Here is a 22680-nt window from a genome sequence, read left to right as displayed (position 1 = left end):
AAGAGTCTGCCAGAATTGGTAAGAAGGAGAGAAACAGAGATTAATGGATCCTAGAACTTTTTCTCCACTTTATATCCCGTTTGGAGGTGGACAGTAGAGATGCTGTGGCTCCAGCCTGGATATTTTACCATTGCATTTGCAAGAACACAATGCAATGGAAGAGGCCTGGCCACCCTTCATCCTATCCCACCCTTCTACATCTACCCAAGGGCTCCTATGTTATCTTTCTGCTACAAGTAACTGGCTTCACCCTCTCTGCTACAGTGCTTAACTGCTTCCAGGGGGCTGTGCCAAGAGGTAGAGCGCTCCTTCCATTTCTTACTGACCAGCTTGCTGTAAATCTACCATAGCATGAAAGCAGTCAGAACTCCAGTTAGAACCAGTTGGAATTTCGTGAGCATGTGAAGAGAACAGATCTCCACTGCTTTATTGACACGGCCTTCGCACTGCTCGCTCTACCTTTGGATCCAAGGTGGATGAATGCTTGAGGATCAACAGGCTCCAAGTGCCACTGACTGCTGACTCCTTAGCAGTAGGCCAGGAATGTTCTTTACTTAAGAAAGAGCTTTTTTAGTTCCTCGGAGTGGTAATGCTTTGTTCACACCTCATCTTTAATTCTTGCAGCGGTATTTTCTTTCACCGAGAGAGCTCCCAGAGGACCCTCCCTCAGCATGACTAACATGCTTTGCTGTACAGCACATTACCCTGTGCTTGCATATTTGCAAAGCAGCCAGGATGTAACAACTGACAGACCTGTGCACAGTGTCTGGCCCAAGCCTGAGCACGACATGTCCTATTCATCCAACGAGACATCTATTAAACTTACTATTGTCTACCCTAAGGGAAGAGTAAGCTGTGTAGTAGTTAGACCTTCAAGAAATCCTTGAGGCTGGCTGAGATGCTGGCTCTGTGCACAGAGCCTCTGAGCACCTGGGAAATTCCAAATGAATCACAGACACAAGTCCTGACTTAAGTGAAGTGGTGATGAACATGTGGTTCTAAGAGCAATACATTAACAAGACTTAAATGATTTATACAAGAAAATCTGTTTTGAAAAGAAAACAACCAGTTGGTTTAGTCAAATGCTTATTAAAACCTCGTGCATTACCTCTGGGCCATGGTATTTTTAAGATCTCATCCTACAAAACACTGACACCTTCTCAGAGGTAATGAATGTTCTTACCTGACAGTGAAGCTGGACAAAGGGAGCACTCAGCGACCCTCACAATGAGTCTCAGAGAGAGGGTGGAGGAATGAGAAAAGCAAAGCCTCAGGCTTGGATGATCATGAAATCCTGAAGGAGTTCAGATGCTTTTCTGAACCTGTTCTGCCTAGAAATCACAAAGGATCCGCTTCTCTCATGTGATTCACAATGCTGTTCTGGTTTCAGCTGGAAACTATGCTGTATTTCAGCAGAGTTTTCTGCTTTCAGCCTAAAACTAAAAAATGCAAGAACACAATAAACATTCTGTTAAGTCTGACCAAACTTCTTCTAGCCTCAGAAAAAATACCTATCCTTGCTTTATTAGACCCAATTTGGATCACCCATCTGTTGTCTGAGGGAGTTTGAAAGCTCATGGGTGGAATTTAAAAAAAAAATTCTTTCCATCTTCTTAACTATTCCACTTGGCATTTGCTTACTAGTTTCTTGCCAGCTAAGAAGTGTCTGAAGGGTACGGCACCTGAAGCTTTTTGGAAGTAGTTTAGTTCAAGCTCTATGTAACAAGCAAGTGACAAGTGTATTGTGTATTGTCACGGGCATCTTTCCTCATAAAGAAAAAAAGGCATGTATAGATCTGGAGTTATTTTCCCCACTCCTCTTTATTACTTTTCCTTTGTTCTCTTGCTTATCTATTCCTTTTTAATGCAGAAGATAATACAATTCCTATTCTCCTGGCTTGTGATGTTCAATGCATTTTGACATGTGATGCTGGTTGATGAAATTGGAGGAGAAAAGCTGCATGATGATTTAAAGTGTTATTTTCATGATTGTGCCACTCTTGAGTATGGCACAAAGGCAAACATGACATATGAGCCTCCCGAAGAAAATAATCAGGATGACAGAACGTTAAATTAAAAATTAGACTGTCCTGGTTAAACCAGAATGTCTGGACATCTAACCTTATAGGATTATATCTAACATCCTTTTACCAGCGACAGTTAATGCTTGAAGGGATTTTATTCTCATGTAATCCCTGCATTGCTTTCAAATCTGCTTGTTTGGGGAGATATAATTAAAACTTATTATTCCTCCTTTCTCTGCCAACCAACTGTCAGAGAGCAGGAACAGAGAAAACAAGATTTCTTTACCAGCGAAAAACCTTGTTATTTTATAACTAAAACCTTATATATCTACTTAATTTCAAATCAAAGGATCAGTAAAGCCCTTTTCACTGGTAAAAATGTAGTGGACATGACAGGCTCTGATATCAAGTTTCCCTTAAGAAAAAAAATATGTTGACAGATCATTGGAGAAATAGGAGTTTCAAAAACGCTCTTTCTCCTTTTCCTTTCTCTTTGTTCTACATCTTAGAAGGTATCAGCTGGTTTTTGTATATGATGCAGTAAAATGACAATTACTTTTGTTCATACTGCTCTACCTGTTCTGTGTATTTAATGCAAAAGAATAAAAGAGCATTATATATAGTATAGGTATGCGACTGGAAAAAAGTAGAAACCCAGCATGAAATTTAGGAGGAACACTCTAATATACATAGAGTATGTATGAGTGATACTATGCTATTTAGATCCCTGAAGGAGTTTCAGAGATTTGACAACCTTAAACCCAGGGATTCAGGACTTTTTCATTGCTGATACACTCTCTCATGTCAGTTCAGGTTGATCTTAATAGCTCAAATCCAGGATATAAAGGATGGCATCTCTACCAGTTTCAGAGAAGACTGAGAAAGCTGCAAGGAAAGCTCTTGATACCATGCGGCCAGAAGAAATTAAAGCTTTGCTTTTATGTTTTACTGACATTTAAATGAACTGATAAAGGAAAAACTCAGATACTTGGGGGTAAAAGGTAGCTGGAAAATGTCTAGTGTCTGTTAGCTGTATTAGAGCAAACAGACTTTTATTCCTCCTCTTTACAGACATTTGCCTTCCCCTCAGTATTGAGGTAAACAAATTTCTCCCTCTCTTCCACTCCCTTTCTAAACAACCCTCCTTGCTCAGCACACACTGGCTCTTCTTTCATCCAATATCCAGAAGGAGACTAAGTACAGCTCAAGCTCTTCTCCTGCTCTGGGACAGCACCGTACAAACAGACCTCCCCCGCGTCAGCCCCCCAGCCGCCCACCTCGCGTGCTGCTTTTGACTTCCCTGGTAGAGTGCCACAGGACACGTGGCTTTAAACTGCTGTGACACGTTTCCCCCCACTTCTCAAGGCTGACACATTCTACATAAACCTGTTTTTTTATGTTTAGCTGAATCACCTCACGCCTCATGGAGTGCTCACAGCTTTGCCGTTAGTGTGATATTAATATTGCCCCCGTCCCTGGTGGACAGGCAGCGCGTGAGTAATCCTGCCCACAGCCCTCACCTCTTCCTCAGCCACCAGCATCCTGCAGTTACAGCTCTGAGCTGCACTCACCACTGTCTGCAAAAAGCCTCACAACAGTTCTGGAAGCAAAAAAAGACCAGTCTCCGTGTGCCGAGACACTTCTGTATGGGCCCAGCCACCCAACCGTGTCCAGCAGCATCCCAGCCACGGGCAGCAGCCTCTGCTGCCTGCAGGCAGCTCTGACCCCACCAGCCTGGCACAGCAGGTACCTTGGGGGAGGACTTGCTTCCTTTGGGGAGAAAACTGCAGCCTGCCTGTAATTATTTTTTAGCAGATTTCAAAGGACAAGACAGTCAGCTCTTCTAGGAAGACATCCACAGTAGTAAGTGATCCTATTAACTCTGATGTGCAACTAAGTCCTGCAGCTGAAAACAAGAATGATTTAATAAATAAAAGAGGTAGCTTGAAGACACACTCATAGGCACTAAAGGTCAGTGATTGCAACAGTTACCATATGGCACTATGTGAAGGTGGGAGGCGGGAGGGAAAACGCAGGCTCCCAGTTATCACTGTGTGGTATCTGGCAGATCATGGGCTTTCAGTGGTGATACTGTCTACATCACCAAACAGATTCTTCAGTTCTACCATAGCAACCTTCATTCAATCAATGAGGTCATAGCAGTGTCAACTCCAAGAAGCTACAGCTTCTTGTTTTCTTCAGATAAGAATTTCTGAACAACAAAAGAATAAAAATATCCAAACCCTATCTTCGCTGCAAAAGTGTGGGTGTGACTATCACACGGTGCGTATCACTCAGCTCAGCCCCATGGCAATTGATGGGGTTGTACTCATTTCATACCAGCTTGGATTTGATACATAAACATCTAGCATTCCCTTTAGCAGTCAAAATTAAGCAGGATTTTTGGTTTTTGAAAGCTAGGACTGAATTCATTGAACACTTCATTTTTTTGGAAGAACACTATTGCTCATATAAGTAAAGAAATTCCCCAAAAAGTAAACTTCCCGACAGCTCTTCCTTCAAAGAAAGAGAAGAAATAGATTTTTATTTACCTGGGAGAATCCCTAAGTAGCAACTCTCAGTCACCCACAGGTGGCTGATTGTAATATTGATTAAGGTCTATTTCCTGCATTATGCTCGTGTGGCAGCTTTGCTGCATCTCTTTTTTACATGCTAAAAGAATGCATTATTTGGGAAAGAAATCAGTAACTAGGATCAGGTTTTAAAGTACTTTTGAGGCTAAACTAAATTCAGCCTGGCTTTTCTAACTCTCTAGCAAACATCAGAAATTCAAACCTTTTCTTCACAGGTCTTAATCTTGTGGCGGAGAGTTTCTCTTTATAAAGGATGAGAAGATGCCTCAGTTTCAATGTGCTAAATAGCTGGCCCAGGGACTAATACTACAGCGCAGTCTAAGCTATTTTTACTGGGCTTGTAGAACTTGGCTACAATCACGAATATGACACATTTCACTCCTCTTCATTCCTTCCTGTTCTTTGGTCTTCTCTCTTAGATCTTGAATTTCAATCCTGTGTTTAATACACCCCTATTCAGAACAGATCATAAATCGTAATATTCCTTCTGATCACTCAGTTTTAGCATGAATCAAGAACTCAGTAGTAAAACCAACATTTATTATACTGCTTTTGGTCATCTTTAAGGAAAATTCAAACTTCTGTTTCTGGGCACAATCCAAAATCTGAGTGATGAGACCCAGAAGAAACTTCAGCAAAATTGCTGTAGAGTTTTCTGATTCAGACGGTCTTTCCCTTAAAAAAGCTTGAAGTCGCAATAGCTTTAAAAAAAGTCCAGACAAGCCTTCAGTCTATACAGTAATCCACCACGTTCATAGTCACTGTTCTTGAGCCATGAAGCAGGTATTAAGCTGTAAAAGCGAACAACTGAAAAAACAGTACCCTTCAACCCCGAGAAAGTTCTTTGGATAAGGAACTATGAAAATTAATCAGGAAGTTTTTAAATCAGTTCGTGACCATAAAAATAAGTAAACTTTGAATATGTAATGTATTCTTTCTCAATTTTTCTTCTTGTGTGCAGTAATGAATGTAAGTCATCACTGAGACAGGACCTAGTTTTACTAACCAGAGTCGATGGGGTTAAATAAGTGATTTATGCCAAGGCAGAATTTGCTTTGTAATCTGGATTTGAACCAGGTGATCTATTCAGGAAAAGCTACATCACTTATTGCTTGAACCCATGCTAACCTATCTATATTACGGTATTGATTTCTCCACTCTTGTTACTTCCTTTCACACATTAAGTCATTGAGTAGTTGCCTTTTTATCATATCACCCCTATTTTTGCTATGATTTTTTATCTACTTTTAAACAGTAGATACAGGCCATACTAACCCATTGCTGAAACCTTTCTCATACAGGGACGTGTAATCCTTTTTATTACACGGTGCTTTAATAACTTGCTTTGTTAACAGCCCATTCATTTCAGATAGTTTGATATGGCAGTTCCCGATTGGATTTGGTAGTTAGCAAAAAGCTTTGTTATCCTTTCAGAAATGCAAATATATTATTTCATTCCTATATGTTGATCTAGATTTTAACCTAGTATTTGATTAAGTAAACATGAACGTTCTTTAGCAACAATGTGTTTTTCCAAAATGCATGCTTGATTATTGAATTAAAACTAGAGCTGGGTAATCTGCAACTTCTGCTGAAGTGAGGAAATGTCACATGGCAGCTAGAGAGATGAGAGAGGGTGAAGATCATGATAACTGAAACTACCAGAGGAACGCAGATAAGAAGTTAAATACAAAACCTGGAATTTGGCCAGCAGATCCAGGTTAATGGTCTTACCCTTGAAAAACTTCATAGCGAGCGTTCAGCACCTAGGTTTTACAACTCATCTTGGATAGTTGTGATGAACTGCACTGTAAAGACGGCTTTGTTTCAGGGTCAAAGTCTGAAGGAGCAGAAAAGGGCAAGAGCAATGTATAGCATTGCCAGACTTGCTCTGTAAACCTGGACTGTTCCTCAGAGGTCTCCCATGCAACTGTAGCCCAGAATCAAAACATGTAGCCCAAAATACAGCTTCAGGTCTTCAAAACGCTCAAACAGGGCTATTTAAATGTAAAGCAAAATACCAGAGCATGCTAGATTTCAGTTTGTCACTGCCATAAGGTTTAAATAATTACCTAAATACAACACTCATTATGTATTCAATTAAAACTTTGTCAGCCACAAAAGCTTAGAAACACAAACCTGTCCCAGTCTACATTCAACAAAATGAAAACCAGTTAACTAAATACCATAAGACTCAGTGGGAACACTGACATATGTATGCAAGTTATTTTAATTAGACTATACAAGAGAGACACACACAATCTGCTCCCTTATGAAAACCCAGATGTAGGCTTAGTACATACTACACCTAGAGTGAGGAACACTACCAAATGCTAAGACTTCTCAGGGAAACATTCCAGTAGGCAACCTCTGGAAAAATCAACATTTCTTTGTAATATTCTAGGCCAGTCCATCCTCTCCAGCATTTACCCTGAAACAACTCTTGCAGGCTACCAGTCAATTACTACAGCCTGCTCTCCTACCTGCTTTTATTTAAAGTATCAGCAAACAGTCAGATATTTTGACATCAGCAGGTGGAAGAGCCTCAATACCTTGTAGACCTAAACCCACAGATTAATTAGTAACATAAACATCTATAAAGGAACAAAAGGTGAGGGACAGCTTGTTTAGCTGACTTCCCATTAAATGATTGCCTGAATTTATGTGTACTGATCTACCTGCTATAATAGCTTGGCTTCTTTCTCCTATATTCTTCTCTGGTATGGTGCCAGGTACATAGTGTGGGGATCGTACTAAGTTAAATGAGTAGTGTGGGGTGCTTTATCTGCAAAAACACACTTTCCCACTGCTCATGCTATTATGAGATTCATACCAGGCATTGCAAATTTTGCTGACTCGAGTTTTGTGAAAAAGTAATCAGAGGTAAGTAGCAGTGCCAACCAGTAGTTTGAGAAACTTCAAATGAAAACACAGATTAGCAGCTCACTCAAGTGAGGAAGGCTTTCAGTACTGGTGGAGCTTCTGCTTTCTGGGAAAGAATAACCAGATGAAGCACATTGCCCCAGAGCCAGGATGGTTAGCACAGAACGTATGTCTTGCAGCACATCACAAAACTGCACAGCATGAGACAAGCATTTTGTAACTTTACCAACTGAAAGTCACATTTCTTTCTAAAATGGGTGGAAGTCAATAAATTCCTATGGATAGAAGTAGTTAATTGATTTTGCTGCCACCTGTGAGCCAAAGTAAGCCGTGAATATAATATTACTTACGGGCTTCTTCACACTATTGCGAATATTTCACACAAGAGAACTCCAGACAAATTATTCTAGTCCTGTGTCTTTTTATTGCTGCTAATAGCTTGTTTCAACAAAGAATCAGACATTCCAAAATTGATGGGAAGAATATTGACACTGGCTTAATAAATCCTTCCGACCAGAAAGAGTTGAACAAAGGGAAATAGGTTACGGTTTTCCTTGAGGACCTGTTCCATAATTAAGGAGCTTGGGGCAGATTTTAAAGACTGAGAATTCCAAAACATGTGTCAGTTTGTAATTCCTCCGATCATTTCTTTTCTCAGTGTGCCCCTCTACCATCTAAATGCCTTTTAAAGTCTGCCCCTTGAACGTATCTTTCCTTGGCAATTTATCTCTGTGTGTATGCTTTTTGATATGCAGGAAGCTTAGATATACTACATACTGATGGCTAAAAGTGATGGGCTGTGGAAATAAAGCTTTAACTAAGATGAAATCAGAAAATCTGGAAAACTACAGGGACAAGGCTGCCTGAGCAGCCTGTTCCAAGATTGGCGGTGTGCAAAGTTAAGCTTTTAAGACAGGCAGCCTTAAGTTTTTCAGATATTCAGAACAGAAATTGTGTGGCCTTGAATTCAGCCCATCACAGACAGCTTAGCACCACTTGACTGCCAGAGCCAGACTGATTTTTATAACGATTGTTAATAATCAGTTGCATAATAAGCTCACATGTGAACATTACACATTCTTGATTAATATTTATGTGACAATGAAGTAGTGAAATAAGAGAGGTATCTAGGGGCAGAGGTAGGAAAGGGAGGACTCACCCAGTTTATGAACTGTGTCACATGCTGTGATACCACTCCATCTCACTCAGCTGCATAAAGAAAAGGAATGCAGCACTTTAAGAGAGATCCAGTTTTTCTAAGACAGGGGTATCTGGAGGACAACAGAATAGCAACAAGGTCTGTCATGCTGGTGGGGAGATGGATAAATGCTTCTAAGCTCTTTGTGGACAGCTGACAATGAACCTCAGAGATACAAAGTAAAAAAACAACCCTTGCTGTTTCCAAAATCTTGTAGATAGAGCTGTGCTTGATAAGACCTATAAGAAGATAAAAAATATACCTTTACAAGTAAATTTCTTTCCATCCAGGGAATTAATGTAAGAAGGTAATTTTCTAACCACTTCTTCCTCTGCCAGCTGTTTTGCTCTCTGAAGGACGAGCCCATGTTCAAGAAGGCTGGGATTTACAAAAATCTTAACAAGCACAAAGGATTTTTTCTAAACCCTTCTCCACTCTGTTGCATGTAGAATTTTGCCTGCCTTATTCTCCTTTTGTTCTCTCTCTGACTTGATACCTCCTATCTCTCCGTTGCTCTCTCTCTGTGACTGGTCCCTCTCAAAACGCTGCACAGTTGGCCCATCGCCTCAGCTGTAGGGACAGAGCTCTGCTCACCGCTATCTCTCAATCACGAAGCACCAAGCTTGGGGCGCTTTTGGAAAAGATATAAGGTTATCTCATCTGCCTTCTTGTCTACCTGGAACGGTGTAGGCAGAAGGGATAATAGAGACATTTGGGACATGAACAGGAGCCCTCCCACACAGCAGGAAATTGTGCTTATGAATGTTGTCTCACATGGAAGGAATAACTGAGTTTTTACTGGCTGGACCTGTCATCACTTCAGCAAATAAATAGTGAGGATGGGTGGGAAGATTGGCTTTCAGCCTGATCCGAAAATCATGTCTGAGCTGCAGGAATGACAGTGCTTTGAGGCTGGCTGCTAGAGGAAAATGGGAAAATGTGGCTTTTGCATGTGAGAAGGGGGCATAAGGAGAAAGCTATGGTGCTTGGACTGCGCACAAAAAGTCTGAAGCTTTGCTTCACTAATTTTCACCTCTCAGTAAAAATTTACTCTCCCCAGGTTATAGAAAACACAGGTCTGTTCTGAATGTCTGTTTGTTCAAGAATAATTTTCTTTGAAGTTCTGGCAAATGGTCCCTGTGAAAGCTGCTGAAGATTCCGGTACCACTGCTTTAGAAATGGGCTTTTCGTAAGCAAATACCAAATTACCTCTCTGTCTTCATATGATGCGCTGTTCAGTAATTAAAAGAGTACTGATAATTGACACAAAAGCGAGACATCCAGATTCCAGGAGGTGAAAGAGAGTCATTCATGTTGGCCCTTTGATGCCACCCCAATGCAGCTGAACTATGCCTACAGAGAACTTCTGTTTAAAAAGCAGCAAGAAAATATCCTTTCCTTTGCACATTTTTCTGTTTTGTGTTAGGGAGTTGTACTGACTTTGTGGAGTCATTGCAGTTACTTGTAAATGATGTATGAAAAGAAAAATTCCTGTCCTTTCCATGCACCAAGAGAATACTGGCAGCTTTCAGCAAACCCGGGTATGCTGCTTGTTTATATTAAATTCAAACTCATCAAGTAAAGATTCTGAATTGGAAGATAATTTTCATCCAATTACCTCTACTGCTACTTCAAAGGAGTGCAGATTTCAGGAGAGTCTTTTTTTGCTCCTTTATCTGCCCCAAGTCCACCTTCAGGTTTAAAAGATTTTATTTATAAAGGGCAGATTTCAAAGTTTAAAGAGTAAAGCCTGGGGAGGGATATTTCTAAAGGGTTGGGTGTGGTTCTTTCTGACACCACAGGGAAGAATTGCCCCAAAGGCTGATCTTACAACCAGAAAAGCCATTGGCACATTTTTAAAAAACAGAAAAAGACCCCATGACTGAGACTATGAGCCAAACTCAGCTGTTTTCCCTCTTAAACTCACTCTCTCTTGGTCCAGTGGGAAATCCAAGCTGTTCTGTGTAGGAACTTGATTTTCACAGTAAGTAAAGACTTCACTGTGCAACTACAGGAGTCTCTTATTAAAAAACAAAACAAAACAAAAAACAAACACACACACACACACCGCCAAACAACCAACATCCACAAAAAAACCAACAAAACCCCCTCTTTAATATGATCCCCTATTCTCTAGGAACACCCCAAAAAACAGTACCTGCATTGGCTGTGTTACTTTTAGACTGCAGCAATAGCAATTTATTTTTTTTTAGCTGAAGATACACTGAATACAGCACACTGTTTGTCTTGCTCTCAGCTACAGGTGAAGCTGCAGCCTCTGTTGTTGCAGCTCTGTTGATCTCAAAGCCCCAGAACTACATCTGTGCTTTTCTTCCTGCCACGTTGTTTGATTAGAGGAAAAGTCACCACAGCTCTGCTTTCCTGCATTTCAGGATCTTACACACTTTGCTTAAAAGTAATTTTGTCAGCTGGATGGCATAAAATACTCTACTTACTCAAAGCTGCATGTAAAGAGGAATACAAATTTTTGTTTTTAACTTCCTTTTAATTCTTAAATAAGCAGTCTATTCTTCTCAGACACATGACCCATCCTCCTTCAGTTATCTACCTTCTCTAACATGTTCCACTATACAGGCATGTAAATAAATTACCTTACTTTCCCCGTGTGAATAACACACTGACATTTAATTCTACCTAATGCTTTAGGGGGTAAAAGATAGGAAGAGCTAGGCCAGAAAAAAGTATTCTCCTGCCATTTGGAATGAGAAGCAAGGAAGAGACAGATGGCAGCTTTCCCTTCTTTCTGAAGCAATAGTGTCTTAAAGCTCTTGGATGCTGTACTCTTAAATCTATAAAGAGCTTTGAAAGTGCCTGTGTGTGAGGGGCTGGCAAGGATTTACTTGTTTATGGGAAGTATTCCTGCTCTGGGTAGAGTAAGAAAAGACTAGGCAAGAAATGGCTGGGACGTTTGGAGTGTAGATTTGCAATGCTCTGCACTAACCAGGTACATTTAGATTTCAGTTCAGCAGCTGGGTATTAGAGAAAAAAGAAAGAAATATCTCTAACCAAACAATTCATCTTAAAAAAAATCACCTCTGCAAATGCTCCTCCATTATTGCTTTTGATCCCACATCACCTTCCCCCTTGCCTCCCTGGGGGTTTTAGGAAGAAAGCTAAAAGACCTTCAGCAGACAGTGATCCTTAACCTCCTCCCTAGCTGCTCTACTCCTGCAAGCCACTCTCCGAAGGGATGTATGGGCAGACTTGGAAGTCAGACACAAAGAAGTCCAGGTAGAAAAATCTATCCAAAGCCAACATAAAATACTGCACACACTCATCTCCTCAATTCTTCCACAGCAGACCAGCTCCAGACAGAAGTGATCATCTTCTGTTGTAGCCTGCCACAACATGGACAGGACAAAACAATTTTGCAAAAATCCTGTTTTTAAGATTCTATTTCAAGGTGAGTCACATTCTGTCTTTGCTGTGTGGAGCTGTGATGTCTGTCCACAGAAATACCCAGCTGGGCTCACAACCCACAGTGTCAGAGACTCTATAAACACAGTTTTAGTGAGAGAAGAGAGTATGAAATGATTAAAGTTGTTTGGCAGGAAATTCTTTGCACCTTTTTAAATATTTTCTGCATCATTCAGTTCTTAGTTCAGGAGTCTGGATCATATCAAAGCCTTCAGAGAGTGAAAGCTGCTACCAGCTCCTGCTTGCTCCAAGTAGCATGGTCTAGGCACAAGTACAAGGAAAATCACCACCCGAAAGGGTTGGACTAGATGATCTTTAAGGTCCCTTCCAACCCAACCCATTCTATGATTAATTAGCTCCACTGCTGCTGCTCCGTGATGTTTACCTTGTCTCCTGTGGCCTGTGAGGTTTCTTTGAGTCACCCAGAGGCTACGCAGGTCCCCCCACACAGGTCTGAAATGCAGGCAGAGGGAAGGCAAACTGCAGGCAGCTCTCCCACCCCCAGCCCCTCCTGTCCTACACATGCGAGGGAATCTTGGAAATCAGACCTTACGTGTTGTACCTTCTTCAGGAAATGAGTATTTTGGAGTCACATTTGTGAATACGTTGATCAATATACACCAAGATTTTATAACGAGAAAAGCAAGTTACAGCTTTGATTCAATTATACTGGCTATAGGATGCATAATGGACTTTGAGCTACACTGCTGTTTCTCCAGCATCTCTCAGAAACATTACATTAATTCAAATAATGGAAATAAGAAGGTCAAGGTTTGCTCTAGAGCAGATCTTCTGGTCTACTGGGTAACAATTGCAATAGTTTGTTTTTTGAGTCAGGCAGCCAGATCTCAAAAGCCTTACCTTGCAGGTGTCTTTATACCAGTAAGTAAAACCAAGGTACTTCACAATACACTTGATTGCATGCATACAGAACTGTTTAGTGCAAGTCTGCAGGGTTTCTACTGTGGAAAGACACTAAGAAAACAAGATTTTCTAAGTCAAGATGAAGAAGTGACTTTGCTTGCAAGAGTTACGCTGCCTGGCTGTGCAAACATCTTGTTGTTTGAGTTAGTATGCCTGTGCTTACTTAAAGTTGACATGGTTGATCTCTGTACCAATCACACACAAATATGTACACGAAACTGTGTTTGTGTAAAGCAATCTTGCAGTTAATTAAGAAATATAGAAAGATTTAATCTGGATTTATGCTGTCAAATTAGCTAAAATGTAGAGTTATGTTTTCCTCTTCTATATCAGTTCTTGAATAAGGAATTCCAAATTTTCCAACTTGTATTTAACTTTACCCATTCACATGTGCAATCACTATGGATTTGTGATTACAGTAGAGGCATAATTTCCTCAGTGACATTTAGAGTTTCACCAAGTCATTAACCTTACATCAAATTAACTTTCAATCTACTGTGCCTCCTGAAGGCTTAGGATATTTGTTTGGTCAATCAGTTCTTGTAAATCACAGACTCATCTGAGACCTGACTGTAGTTTTGCCACTGGAACATATCGCAGTCCTAAACACAGGCTCAAGAACAGTGCTGGCTTCTATAAGCTGAAGAACAGGTACTTCAGGAGAGAGAAGCTCCAGCTTTACATTGCCTGCACCTTTAAGAAATGGTATGCAACAGAACTACATATAGCGCTGATTCTAAGATAGTTTGCTATAGGTAGCCGATACAAGGTATAAACTTACTTCAGATGTTTTTAAAGTATCATATATAAAACACTAAAGAAATACAGCTATCTGACATTCTTGTGAAAGCTGGAACGTTGGACGTTATATATAAAATATTTAAGAAATGTAGGTTTGATGTGTTATTTTCCATGTTTTTGCCTGCAAGTGGGGAGGTGGATGGGATTCCCAGAGAGTCTCTTTTATAGATTCTGCTGACAGCTCCACAGATCCACTTCCTTTCAAGCCCTGTTGGTTCTCTTTATAAGGAAAACACAAAACAAAACAAAACAGGTACGATGTCTCCAAAAATACAAAGGAAAAGAAAAGAAACTTTGCCTACAGAGAAGTTTGTGTTTAACCATTTCATTTTTATGTTTCATTAACTCTGGGTGCCCTGGTGCACTAGGCACACGTAGAAAACAAAACCCAGGGACTTGTGCTCTCATACGAACCTGTCCCTAGCCACCAACATTAAGCACCGCAGTCTCATGTAGCGGGGTTGCTAGTAGGTTTAGATGTCTTTGAGACAATACGTGATAGATAAAACAACATATGAAGCCTTTCTAAAATCTGTACTCCATTCCTTTTGTTTGAACCCCCAGATCTCTAGTGGCTAGGAAATGTGGAATTTCATGATCAAAACCAAAATGTCTAGCTGTTCAGTGAGACTTTTCCTTTCTGATGTACTCCTCACTCTACTGTTGTGTGTGTCAATTGACTTTGCTTTTATTAGGAGTTATCAGGGTACGGAAGTTTAACTAATCCCTACTAGGCACCTGACTGTTCCTCAAATGAGATCAAAGAGCAGTACGTACTGTCTGGAGAAGGAGCAGAGGGATGGAGGAAAGACTTCTGACTTCTAGTTTGAGCTTTGCTACTGATTTTCCACATACCATGGGGCAAAGTGTGTAACTTCCCTTTCCCCCAGCCTTATCCTTAACTAACAAACCAGTTGTGACAGTCAATGTCTAAAAAGCATTTTCATATCCATGGACTAAAAGTTTCCAAAAGTTTTCAAAGTTTCACCTCCTGTAACTGCCAAGTATTGTTACTGGCTATAGTCTCCCTGTCAAATGTTACGGGAAGAAGTAAAGAGGGATGGGGAATAATCAATAACGATACAAAACTTCCATCTCCACAGCCTTTTAAACCCCTATCATGGGTTAAGGATGGTCTTATGTCCATTGGTGTCTGTCATATGTTAAAGGTGCTGCCGGAGACTGGCATAATACAGGTAGAGGTTGAAAAGTCCAGGTATCACCCTAAAATTGTAGTGCCAATGCTGCCCAGAAGGAAGGAGGGAGGAAATATTTCCTCTCCTCAGTTTTAATCGCTGTTCTGCTATCTCACCAGCTACCCACAACATTAGTCTCAATTAACACCCCTGATGGTAGATGCCCTGTTGCATGAGTGATTGATGTCTCACACACCAACAGCTTTTTCAGGGCCTGAGTCAGGCAATGAACCTGAAATCTTCCTGGAGTTAATTCATATGAAGGCGGACCCACAAGACATTTTTGCTTTACGTAGCTGCTCATGGCCACCCAATTCTGAATGAAAACACAGAAAAGTTGGTAAAGTTCCCTTCTGCCAGTAATTTGGACTCCCCTTTACAGAGCTCACTACAAGTTGGCAGTGTAGCCTTTGCCACTATCAGTTTTTATAAAGCTTTACCCTGCATCAGTGATGCTTGCTGTATCAATCCCTGTAAATAATGGTTTATAGCATTACTCAGGTTTTACACGTTAGCACAATTGCTGCATAATATTGTTGTCGCTACTGAAGCTGTTGCAGGAAATGGACTCAAGAATATGGTCTGCAAATCAGCTGAAACAGTAAAACAGCCACCTGAGAAATGATTGGGTTTGCACTGGGGGAGTCACCTGAACAAAAATAAAAATTGTCCATGTTTTCCAGTTCAGCTATTTATTGGTTGTCTTTTTAACTTCTGTTTAAAAACACCTGCTCACGCTGGTTTTTTTTACAAGATCCCAAATGTTTACATAAGCAAGGTATCAGAAGGCAGCTTGTTTCACAGGTGGATTTCACCTGTGTAGAAGCTCATATATTACAAAAACTAGCATACCCTGCCTCAAAGCCCAGCAAACAAGCAGGAAGCCACTCTGTTCCAGGATCCAATCCGTCACAGACGGAAACCAGCCTGCCTCCATCCATCAGCGGAGCCACGCTGATTTTCAGCAGCTGGCAATCTGGCCCCATATGTCTTAGCTGACCAGTCACATAGCACAAATAATGAACAGTCACAGCAAAAGATTAATGAACTCCAGACCACAAATCACCCATGCAAATGATCCTGGGATTGCTAGTATTTGTGAATAGTGAACACAACTGCAGCTTCTCGCACAGTTTACAATTGAGCCACAAAGCCCATGTGAAACAATGCGTATGTGAAAACCTCAGCAGGACAGAGCCTTTATCACAGGATTTCAAACCACAGAGACAGCAGCAATGCATACAAATTTGATCAGGAAATCCAATACAAACTTTGGTTAAAAAAAATTGGTGAATAATAAGCTTGACAAGAAATGCTATTTTAGGAGGATAGTAACCACCCATGAATTCAGATTGAATTTGAAGAAACTGTTTTGACTCTAAATGATTAAGAAATGTTTCCAGCACATGCAAAATATTTAAATCTGTTATTTTCCAAGGAAAATGTTATGGGTTTTTATTTTTCAGTAAGGCTACTACTTGTGATTTGAATACCTTATTTTAAAATGGCAACAGAAAGTGCTTATCATCCTGAAAATGAAATAAAATTTTAATTTTGGACCAAATTGTTCAAGTCCAGATCAAATTTGGAACTTCATCCATAATAAGAACACACACACTAGATATACGTATATGTACACATGGATATAGACATGCTTTCCTTTCAACTGGTTATGCTGATGAAGTGGAAAAACCCTTCTGACAGCTCTACACAAATATTTCTATCAAAATGGCAAAGCCTTTCCTTCACATCTAGAACATGCAAAAAACCCATTTGCTTTTCTGAGCCTTTGTGGATCTGCAGCCTTGCACTACAGCCCCATCCTCCTGGCATGCATGATGAGCTGAACGGATCTGATGGGTGTGCAGCATCCCCAGAGGCGCCCAAGCAGGTTAGAAAGCACACACTTCTCCAAGCCTGAGTGGCCACGCAAGTCTCTCCACATTTGGGACTGCATCAGCGAGGATGCCTTGGAACCTCCGTGGTAAACTAAGCACGCGGTCTTGGGAAATCTCTCCATCTGACCAGAGCAGGGTGCCAGGGGAGGACTAAAGCTATTACTACATCAGGCTGAAGCAGAGAGTATCAGGCAAGTATCCAGGAGACTGCAAATGTATGGAGCAAAAATTCAAGATTAATTTTGTGGTTGCTAAACTTAGATTGCTCCCCTGGGGCATCAGCCTTCAGGGATTTCTGCTGTGGGAAATCAAGTGGCAGACATGTGTGCAGGGAAACTTGCTGCTGCTCTCCTGAAAGCCTCCCTGCATGTGCTGTGGGGAAAGACAAGAGGACGGGCAGGACTGGCACTGGAACAATTCTTTCCAAAGTAAGGAGTTTAATTTGCCCTAAAATGAAGCAATATGTTAATGGGTGCAAAGCACTGCTTATTACCTTTATCATCCACAATGTATATATCAAATAACATATCTTGAGTCATACTCCCCTTTCCCCTCTTCACTTTGGAAATATTGCAGAATCCGTACGGAAATAATCACATAAAAAACAAGCAGTCACTGAAGGTTTTCTACCAAACAGGATACAAACCTCTTGGTTAACAGCAATGTCACAAAGAAGCTGTAAAACCCCCAAAGTCATTTCCTCCTTCTAATTCACAATGACATTAACAAGATCTGAACCCTGACCTGCAGGTGACTAAATTATGTTGCTAAGCAACTACACTTTCAAAAAAGAGAGAGAAAAGGAGTGAGCGGTACACGCACACCAGGCTGCCAGTGAGGGGTAAATACGCATTGTGTCCAGCTGCCCGTGCCTGGCTCCAGCGCGGGAGCTGGCTCCTCGCCCCGCTGTGAGAGAGGAGTGGGGTTCCTGACAGCCTACGTGTTGTTTGGGGTTTTTTTCTTTTCTTGGGAGTCCACACAGATAGGTATACAAGAACATTGCTATAGCTAAAAGTGACAAAATGAAATATAGTAGCCATTTTTCTTTGGAGAAGAGGTGCTTATAAATTCACTTCGTCCAAAGTATCTCTCGCTTCGGCAATACATCAAACTATGCAGCCCCATCAGTCTGAATCAATTAGAAATTACTCACCAAGTAAATTACACTGAAGAGCTTTGATTTGTTACTAGAGTTTGTTACTGTTCCCTTCAATCTTAAAAGACTGAAAGCAAAAAAGTAATAATGTGACAGTGATAGTGAAATGTAACTTTTATTGAGATTGATGGGAACCTATTTGCCACAATATTTGCTTTTAATAATTTAATTTTTCAAACACTGCAAAGAGAGCCATAAATATTTGATTACGAAGTTCTTCCAATTTATGGTACATTTGTTTGCACTGGTTGCCTATCTTTTCAACAGTTTTATATCTCATTTCTAAAAATAATTCTACCAACCATATGTTCATAACTACCTTTTACTTTGCCTTCTAACTGTGTTCTTTTAACTTTCATCTGTTGCAGGTTAGTAACCTTTCTACAAAAGGCACTTCAGGCACTGAAAGAAAACACAAAAGGATGACTCCCTTAAGAAAATACTATGGTTTTTGCAGTTTTGGTTTATTTTTGAATTCTGTAAAAGGGCCAGCTCTTTCTGACATGAAGGTCACTGACAAAACTTACAGTGATTTTGGTGGGAGCAAGGCTTGTTTCCCTCATTAGCATTGCTTACGGTTACTGCAGCTGCCACACGACTGGAATGCAGGATTTTGTAACTGGCAAAACAGAAAGCATTTCTTGGGCTAAAACTAATATGAATACCAACAGAATTTATGTTAATCAGACAAAGTTTCTAGCTAGAAATATTTCTTCTTGTATGGAAGAGGCTTAAAAGTTTAGACCAGAGGACCTTGCCATTTTCGAGGGCACAGCAGCAGACTGAATTGCACAACTGGACTTTTCTGATACGACGGTACCTACAGATGTGTGCAGAAAACAGACACAAGGGCTAACGTTGTTACCCTTCACCTGGTCTTCAGCCATATCTTACATGTAAGGAAGGGTATGAGTTGAAACAGCTTTTACCTCCTGTTACACCCAGGTTGTTAACAAAGCAAGGAAAACCACAACAGGCATTGCTGCGGAGTGTTCAGATTGCTGGATTTCACGTACTGAGAAAGTCGCTTTTACTCCTAATTGATGACTGGTTGCCACCAGCTTCTGCTTGGCTGCCTCATCCAGATACTAAACTAGGTCATTTTACAGATGCCAATGACCGATTTTCTGGAAAAATGTGTTAGTGTCCAATGAGCCTTTCTGACAGGTTGGCTGCCTCATAGGTGAATCATTCCACCTCATACCTGGCAGAAAGTTCTGGTGCTGGAGATACCGTACCAGCCTCCTCCCAAACCCCTACCATTCCTGACCTGATATTCTTATGGGAGCATTAAACTTAGCAATGTAGTAAAATACAGTAATATATAATAGCAACGGAAAAAAAAAATAAGACAAATGCTATCTAAAAGCACTTCTAATGTAAGGTAGAGCGTCCTATGTAAATGTCAGATTCTAAGGTGTGTCATTTGTAGAGAAAATGACTCAAACTGGAAGACAAGGCAAAAGAAAGAGTCAGGTTAAGTTATTTTAAAGGCTAGTAAGTAGATGACAAATGTAGTTCAAATAGTGCAGGTGAAGAATGAGTCATTATTAATGACTAAGGGCTTTAGTTATTGGTGCTGAATGGAAAAAAAAAATAATCACAGTTTGAAGCTTTATACTGGCATAGAGTGGAAATTATATGCAATCCCTGCTAAGTGCCTGATTTTACTGCTAGAAAATCCCTCTGACTGAAATGTACTTCAAAGTAAACTACTTTAGAATTTCTTTGCACTGTTGGATGCCCAACCAAAGGTCATTTTTTTCTCTTGCTTTGTGCATCATTTTAGTGATTTTTAGAGGTTTTTTTCTCCCCTCTTCTGCAGTTTACCTCTATTTTTCTACACCTCAGAACACCTAAACTGAAAATTGGATAACTGCATTTGGAAATGAAATGCAAAATCAGGAGCCTACAGTGATTTAAAATGAAGATGTTTATTCATTACGGACCTTTCCCTGTGAGGCACCGGCCACCCTCTTGTGCCACCGAACTGAACAGGTGCAAAGGGGCTACAGAGCAGCAGCCTCGGGTGGGAGCCGCGGGCTGGAGCCCTGCTCTTCCCCTCCTCCCACTCACAGCCCTGTTACTCACAAGATTTACTTTTCCCTACAGCAAATTCCCACCATGCCCAGTAAAAATCCTTCATCAAGGAAGCTTTTTTCTTAACGTTTTGGGATTCTCTGGCTCTAACAGCTTTCTTACTCACTCGGTGTGGTTTTTTTCCTCATCCTGATAATCAGAGCACGGATACAGCGCCCTGGTTAGAGGCTGAAAGGAGAGTTTCTCGCTTTGGTGTTAAATGGTGTTAAACACGTCTGCTACTAGTAATAGTGAGGAGCACTTAAAAGGTGGCAGTATTCCGAGCAAAGCAGAGGGCTGTGTAGAGGAAGTATCGGGCATGTCCTCCTCTTTTGTTACTTGAAGAGAAACCCTATCCCAAACCTTCCAGGAACAGCAAAGCTCCTCAGGGCAGAAACTGGGGCATGCTTCAGCAGAGGTACAGCCAGCTTACATCTCCTTGCTTCGGCTCTGCTGCTGCTCTGTTCAGGACACCGTAGAGCAGCCTGAACGTTACTGCAATTTATCTTGGCTGAATATCAAAAGGTATCTGGGCACTTTTCCCTCCCCACCTATGATACCTACGAGCAGGTGATGGAAACACATGATTAAAAACCTGTAACAGAACACAGTGCCTGCAGATCCCCTCACAGCAGGACAACAGTGCTCCTGGGTCTATGAACAGACTACATAGCAGCAAAGCAGCATTAGCTGCTCTGATTTAGTGATTGCTTCAAGACTATATCTCGGGCTACTATCAAAAGAGCTAATTCAGCTGCAAGTTAATGCTGTCAATCTTCTTACCCCCCCCCGGGGAAAAAAAAAAAAAAGTTAGTGTTAGCCCACAGCTTACCAGGTAGCTTACACAAGCACTAGCACCAGCAATGCCAGTCCCTGAGCGTGTGAACGCTCCCTTTGGCAGCCTTCCACACTACAGGCAGTCATAAACCTGCAGTGAAAAAACCATTCCCGTATTTATTTTCTTTCTGTGATGCACAAAACAGCAAGTAGCTTTTGGCCAGCTTGTGGTCTGAAGGAGAGAAGGAAACACTGGGAACAAAAGAACAGCTAATAGTCACGAGAAAAGGACAGACATATATGTTTCAACAACATGGACTGCTGCAATACTGGCATTAGGTTTTTTCTTACTATTTTCTGTAATAGCAATATGATTTTAATCTTGCAAAATGGCATTGTATGTTGCAAATACACTGTGACCTGAGGCCTTTCAATTTTTTTGGTAGTACACGAAGTTGTGTTAACATGGATCTCTGTACTACACTGACAGGAGAAAAAGAAAGGGGAAAGAAATAGGACAAAAATAAAAAATCTTCAGGGCAAGCTAGTAATAAAAGAAATTTGAAGTTCTTAAGCTGGCTAGGGCATTGGAATAGCACTCAGGAAACCTGCGTTCAGTTTCCCATTTTGGTGCAGTACAACCCTGACCAGCTCTCCTCATCTCTCAATTCTTCCACTTTTTTAAACCAAAAATTACACTACTAACCACCTTATATTTGTGTTGTGAAGACTAATTTATTATTAATAACTGAGAGGTTCAGAAACACTATGATGCGTGCCATATGAGACAGCAGAAACCCTTCTATCCCCCCCCCCCCCCCCCCCCCGCACCATGCTTCATATGAAAAGAGATAAAGGGGTTGATTTCTAGCAGGAGAGCTGTGACTGCTGCAGATAAAGGTTCCCTACAGACTAAAGAAGGCACTATTTGAAGGTGTTTAGTGCTATAGCTTTCCTTACACAGACATCTTTATTCTACATAAAAGCATATTTACGGAATCCACGCTTCAATGTACTATGGAGTGGCAGGGAATAGGATTTTTTTCCTCCCTTTTCTCCCAACAGTTTTAGCCCTAAGGCTGCTCTGGCTCTATCCTCTGCCCCAAACCATTCCTGGGGGCAGCTCTTTTCTCACCTGCACCCTCAAAAGCCACACAAAAATCCCATCTGTCAGAGCACAGGCTCATACTGCTCCTTGCCTCTGCCAGGTTAGTTTACCTAATCACACTGAGTAGATCATGACTTGAAACCTGGATTTGTCCTTAAGAGAACCACGTATCAAAGAATAAACCCAAAATCTCTAAGAAATTGTACAATTCTCTTCTGAGCACCTGTGCAAAGGAGGGCAGAGGATGGAAAAAATCCCACACTGAGTTTCTAACTGGATTAGCAGAAGTCAGTGATACACAGTGAGGATGGTACCTATGCAGCAACAACTGTGGTCCTCAGCCAGCACATATTTACAAGGACCCCTCTGTGGGGAACTGGGCTGCAGGCATTTTGGGAGCAGCACAGACCGGCCATCAGGAGCACCTGGCAGTGGGGAAGGCACTTGTCATGGAGGAGCTCAAGCTGAAATGGGATCCTGTCAACCCAAACCGTAGCTCAGAGAGAGACTGAAAGGATTGTTTGGAACTTTAATCTGAGTTAATTCTGTCTCTTTACTATTTCTTCCCATTTCTGAATAATGTAGTTGTCAAAGCTTTTAACCA

General features: G+C 41.1%; 1 protein-coding gene across 22 annotated transcripts in view; it reads right to left on the bottom strand.

Annotated features, from left to right (window-relative positions):
* The window catches only part of LOC308053996 (uncharacterized protein), a 295467-nt gene that overhangs the window by 114241 nt on the left and 158546 nt on the right, over nucleotides 1–22680 (bottom strand). The window contains exon 1 of one of the 22 annotated variants that reach the window (XR_013923900.1): nucleotides 1184–22669. The exons of the other annotated variants lie outside the window; for them this stretch is intronic. The gene's annotated coding sequence lies outside the window, so the exon portion shown is untranslated. Of the gene's footprint in view, nucleotides 1–1183; nucleotides 22670–22680 lie in introns of those variants that run through there. 22 annotated transcript variants of the gene reach the window in all.

The sequence above is a fragment of the Falco punctatus genome, assembly GCF_963210335.1.
Source record: "Falco punctatus genome assembly, chromosome: 15".
NCBI classification, from domain to species: domain Eukaryota; kingdom Metazoa; phylum Chordata; class Aves; order Falconiformes; family Falconidae; genus Falco; species Falco punctatus.
Note: the sequence above shows the minus strand (reverse complement) of the source record. Positions and strands in the feature narration are given on the sequence as shown.